This window comes from Aphanomyces invadans (genome assembly GCF_000520115.1).
Source record: "Aphanomyces invadans strain NJM9701 unplaced genomic scaffold supercont1.3, whole genome shotgun sequence".
In the NCBI taxonomy this organism is placed as follows: Eukaryota; Oomycota; class Saprolegniomycetes; order Saprolegniales; family Verrucalvaceae; genus Aphanomyces; species Aphanomyces invadans.
This window is the reverse complement of record NW_008580148.1, coordinates 2,947,452-2,953,482: the sequence shown is the minus strand read 5'-3', so window position 1 is coordinate 2,953,482 and position 6,031 is coordinate 2,947,452.

Genomic DNA, 6,031 nt, shown 5'->3' with positions numbered 1-6,031 from the left:
ACTAACAGTAAAGAATATTTAAAATTTGTAAATTATTGGATATCGGATAACGTAAAATCGTTTTAGGAGCAGGTGGTATACTTTTCTCGGATATTCTCTTGAGATATTGACGTAAGCTTCTATTTATTATTACATTTTTGCAGTATTTCGTGGCATCAAGACCAGGCCTTATTTGTTAACAGCAATTCTCATGCGCAACTTTTAGTAGCAAGTGGATGATGACTTTCAAATGTGCTGTCGAGCGATACTCAATCCTCCGATTCGACATTTCTGACTTGGGTTCTTTTGAATGCTTTTTCAGAATTTTTGGAAAATTTGTATTAAGAGAAAATTCTCTGAATGCTGTGGCACTTAAGTAGCCTACTCTAGAATAAGAGCATTCCTTGCGCTTCAAATAGTATCTCAATATTTTATACCAATTTTTACTACAGTACGTAGTGTATGCAACCAACAGGTAGCGCTACTTGAATATAATATGTCAATGAATGAAAGGTATGGAGGGCATCATTGTAATATACTAGTACTCCCTTTGTCCCAAAAAATGTGCAAATTTGGGGGCGGTGTTCTGTTCCCGCCAGATCATATTTGAAAGTAATCTTCATTAGCAATGTCGTCTGTCTCTGAGTGAATTCCGCGTGTCCGATTGGTGCATGTGAAAGTTCGCGCCATGGGTTATCATTTTGTATGCCAATGAGAGGGAAACACGAAGACCAGCATAATATCCGGCCGACAACCGATAAACTGTTGAGACAATCTGGTCGACAAATATTTGACCATCCAATCATATTGCATACTGCATCTATTCATCTATAATCTACCCTTTCTTCATGTTGACGATGCTATTCAGACCAGATTTGAGAAGAAAAAGCACCGTAATCTTCAAGGAACTTAGGAACCTAGTTTATCCACCAGCCTAAACTCCGAATACATTCTCAATTCCCAATTTTCCATCAACTGGTTACGAACCTAAGAGCTCTTGCCAGCGCCTCCTCCGCACACCGCCGCCCGAGCCTTTCGTCGCCCAGGCCGCCCCGCCCGTGACTGCCTGCCCGCCGCCGACGGAGCCCTCTGCCGTCAGAGCCAGCCGACGCCAGACAGTCAACGTTCAAGACCCACATTCGTTCATCATTATAGCTCAACTGTTCTCCGTTTGAGAGGTACGGGGAAGTACTTCGGGGAAAGAAAGTAAGTACGTTTGTGGTTTGGCACTAAACTCCTTGTAGTGTTTGCCATTTTATGCGGGACCCCGTCAACGCGATCGTCAACAAAACCGACATCAACCTCGTGCACAAGAAATATCCAAGTCAATGCCAAGAAGAGCGCGCCACTGCAGCAAGTTTTCGTCCGCGTCAAGCCCGAATCGAAACTAGACAAAGTTCACCAGGACCTTGCCGACGCTATCAACCGCGTCAAACGAATCAATCGCCACTTCGACGACGTTCTTATCAATGAGTTCGCGTCCACAGACCGACGGCTAATTCCTAGTACCCGTTCTGTGCTGCAAACACTCAACGTGCACTTTCACGATTGCTTCAATCTCGTTGACAGCATCCTCTGAAAGGAAGTCATATTCTACCTTGAAGAGAAAAACCTGCCACTTATCAAACCTCGTTGCTACAAATAACCTCGATTAATCACTCAAACTGCTTTCTCTCGTTTGTTGTATTGAATCATGGAACTCAAAAACCCCGTCCATGTGTTCACCGGAAAGTCATACAACGAATGGGAAAGTCGTCTCCTCGTAATATCGAAATCAAAAAAGTAGCTGAGGTTGTCAAAGGCACCATGCCTCCAACTCATGCCGACTATTACGCCAAGAAACGCATTTCCCGCGCGATTATACTTTCTGCCCTTGACGATGCCCACGTCCGCACTGTCGTCGAAGTTCGTGACGCTGCAGCCATGTTGTCACGATTTCCTGAGCGCTACGGCAACAAGTCGTTTATGGGCGAAGCCCACCGTTTCCAAGTACTGTTAATCCTTCGCATCGGTCAGAACGAATCTGCTCGCAGGTACTGCGACCGATTTATCGTAATCGAAGCTTGTGTTTCCATCGATCCACATTTTCGAGGTCACATCTTCTTCAACAGCCTTGATGAGCGCTTTCTTGACTTTATCCACTTCCAAAACAATTTTTTCCAAAATGGCGCCAAGATCGACGACAACACGTAGGACCGCCTGTTCACTGCTCTCATTAAGCGCGACATGAGGACGTCCTCACAGCAACCGCCAACGGAACCGCAACAAGGACAATGGTCCAGTAACTTGTGCTTACTGTGGCATTCAGAACCACACAGAGGATGTCTGTCGCAAGAAAAAAGCTGCATTGCACAACAATCAGAATGGCATCAAACCGAATCCTCAGAATACCAACAACAACACGCCGGATGCCATTCAACAACCGGGCAATCCAAACACTCAACAAGAACAACCTGGAAACAACCCTCGTCGTCCCTCCAAGCCGAAAAACCAGCAAGTCAGAATGATGGCTCTCCCCACCCACATCACACTCCAACCTTTCGACAAGCAGTCGGATCTAGTATCTTCATGGATCCTCGACTCTGAAGCAACAGACAACAACTGCAACAACCGCGCCTGGTTTAGGACCTCTGCCCCTCCTCCGGCATGTTCGAGCTGCCAACGGAGGCGATATGAGCGTCGAAGGTCGCAGCACTATTGTACTGGAAATAAACACTCCCGATGACCTACTCCCTGTCACGTTGCGCGATGTAATTTACACCTCCACCATTAAATGCAACTTGTTCTCCTTGTCTCGCTTCACTTATCACGGTTACGACCGCGTTCTCTGACAACAAATGCCTTATCCCTCGCGATGGTTGTGTGTACGGCCAAGGCTTCAAGCACAACAACTTCTACTTTCTCGAAATCGCGAATCAATTGACGTTGGAGACCTCAGATTCATGGGATCTATATCACCATCATGTCCTTCTGTCTGCGATACCTGCCGATGTTTGGCATGCTCGCCTCGGTCATATCAGTGTCAAGCACACTTAAAAGGCACTGATATACACCGATGGAGTCGACATTGACACTGCAGTCATCAATTCTGCTCAAGTTGTCTTGCTGGGAAGCAATCGCGCATACCCTTTCCCCAAAAATCCACCTCGACGACCAACGAATCCTCCTCGCTTCGCCCTTCTCACGAAATGTCTCCCGTCGACTATAGCACAAGCTCAGAAGTCCGAAGAGAAGGATGAATGTATCAAAGCCACCGATGCTCAATACTACTCTCTCATGCAACACGACACCTGGACACTTTGCCAGCTTCCACCTGGACGCAAACCCATTGGTTGTGGCTGGATAATCACCAAGAAACATTCTGCTGATCGTTCCCTATCTCGCTACAAAGCTCTCTTAGTTGCGCAAGGCTTCACTCAACTTGCTGGCGTTGATTACACGGACATCTTTGCCCCCATCATTCGCACTTCGAGCATTCGCCCTCTACTTGCACTCGCTACATATTACTCCCTCCAAGTTTGCCACATGGATGTGCAAACTGCATTTCTCAATGGCATCGTGCAAGAAACGCTTTACATGCGCCAACCTCCTGGCTATGTTCTCCCTGGTTCAAAGCACCTTGTATGTCGTCTCACAAAGCATTTACGGCATAAACAAACATTCCGTGAATGGAACAATGCTCTTGACAAGTACTTCCGTACTCATGGATTTTCCTCTCTGAAGTCCGACCCTTGCATTTATTTCAACACCACTACACAAGGTCTTGTTTTGGTGGGCATGTATGTCGGGATAATGAAGTCGTCGAGATTCACGATGACTTCATTATCCTGGCCAACACCACCGATCTCATGGATATCACGAAGCGCAACTTGTCTTCCCGCTTTACCATGAAAGACCTCGGTCTCTTGACGTATTGCCTCGGCATTCAAGTATCCCGCCGTCCTCATGACTCAATCTCCCTCCATCAATGCAGTACAACTCGGACATTCTCGCACAGCATGGTCCCTCAGATAGCAACACAATCTCGATTCTCAGAAATGCTTCCAGTCACTTTAATCTGCTAGTCCTTCTGACTCGTCACCTGAGTTGCCTTTCCGCAAGGTCTTGGGCGAACTACTCTACCTGTCCACGACTACAAGGCCAGATATCGCATATACAGGTACTGCTTTCAAGACGTCTAAACGACCCACGCCCTGAACACACTCGAATGGCAAAACATATTTTTCGTTATCTCAAGAGCTCCAAAGAGGATTGTCTAATTTACACAAAGTGGAATACCAAAACGTTCCAAATTGAACTGTTTGTTGATGCTGACTACGCGAACGACTCTCAAACAAGACAACCTACGGCTTTCTACTGTACCTCAACAGCTGCCTCATCAGCTGGAAGTCAAAGCTCCAGAACATCGTTGCACTATCCACGTCAGAAGCTAAATACATCTCTATAACATACAGTTTCCAAGAAGCTCTCTGGCTGAAGTCTCTCCTAGAAGAACTCAAATTACCCTTATGCTTACCAATCATCGTTCAGGGGGACCATCAAAGCACAATCAACATGGCCGAAAACCCAACGTTGCAGCAACGAACCAAACACATTGACGTCCGACACCATTTTCATTCGCGACCTGGTCAAGCAACGCATCATCAAGATCCAAATACTGTGCAACCAACGACATGATTGCCGACATGCTCACGAAAGCACTGCCGACACCAAAGTTCGAGCAGCACAAGTGCAATGTTGACTCCCCCAAGCAACAATCAACAAATGCAGAAAGCCACGATTAGGGGGGAATGTTGAGACAATCTGGTCGACAAATATTTGACCAACCAATCATATTACATACCTGCATCTAGTCATATATAATCTGTCCTTTTTACATGTTGACGATTCTTTTTCACTATCAGACCAGATTTGAGAAGAAAAAGCACGGTAATCTTCAAGGAACTTAGGAACCTAGTTTATCTTAGCCTAAACTCCTAATACATTCTCACTTTCCAATTTTCGATCAACGTAAACATCATATACAAACATGTCCATATTATTGTTAGCAAGCGCGATCTGACGAACCACGAGCGTGAAAACATCCGCCGCGAAGTGCTTCTTCACAGCAGCAAGGACTCGCTGTCAAGTTGCCCAATGGTATTGTAAATGAGCTTGCGCAGAAGTACAACTGCCACGACTCCACGTTCCGTCGTGTGTATGCGCTGGCGAAGCAGCAGGGTGTTGCTTGTGGTTGCAGGACGCGTCTGTCGTAAGCAAGGAGGAGCGTATAGGAAGAGAGAGAACCTTCATAGCACGGGAAGTAGAGGGTAAGCTGCTTCAGGTTCCTCTCTCACAGCAAACAGTCCTAGGATCCATTTGTGAAAAGTCAGATTGTATCATGCACGTGCCAACACCAACTTTTAAGGGAGGAATTAGCTGTGGGTCATTGTACCGCTATGTCAAACTCGGTCTATTTCGTCTGCACTCGGTGGCTGTGGCGTGACAAAACTGTACAGGGAACGACGGAAATCCTTCCCCCGTGGTACTAGTGTAATATCTTGATATTTGTATAAGGTAATATTATTCGACGTTGAGTTTTGCTGGAAATTTTATTAACGTGAGCTCTCGGTGATCGGCCGATTTTCCGCGCACTTCGTGGAACCATATCTCGTTCAATTTTTGAAGCCATGTGATAAATGTGGCATTCTCTAAAACCTCAATTTAAGCCCTATTAGATGATTCATAGAAAGAATCAATTTAGACGGTTTGATGTGGAGCAAATATTTTTTGAAGTTTGCTCCTCAAACAGTAACTTCAGTGATCAGCCGATTTTTAATCTTGATTAAACTATGTGTGAAAACAGCTAATCCTTTTCATGACCTCGTCAAAAATATACGATTTAGAAGGAATATTATATTTTGGCAGGTATGAAATCAGCAGGTGTGTCATGGAGGGAGGCAGTTTGTCGCACGTAGGATTGGGCAATCGAAGACTCCCCTTATCGATGACATTGAGGTACGTTCTCGACGAGATTTGACCTTCCTCATGCACCGCAACGAACGACTCGATC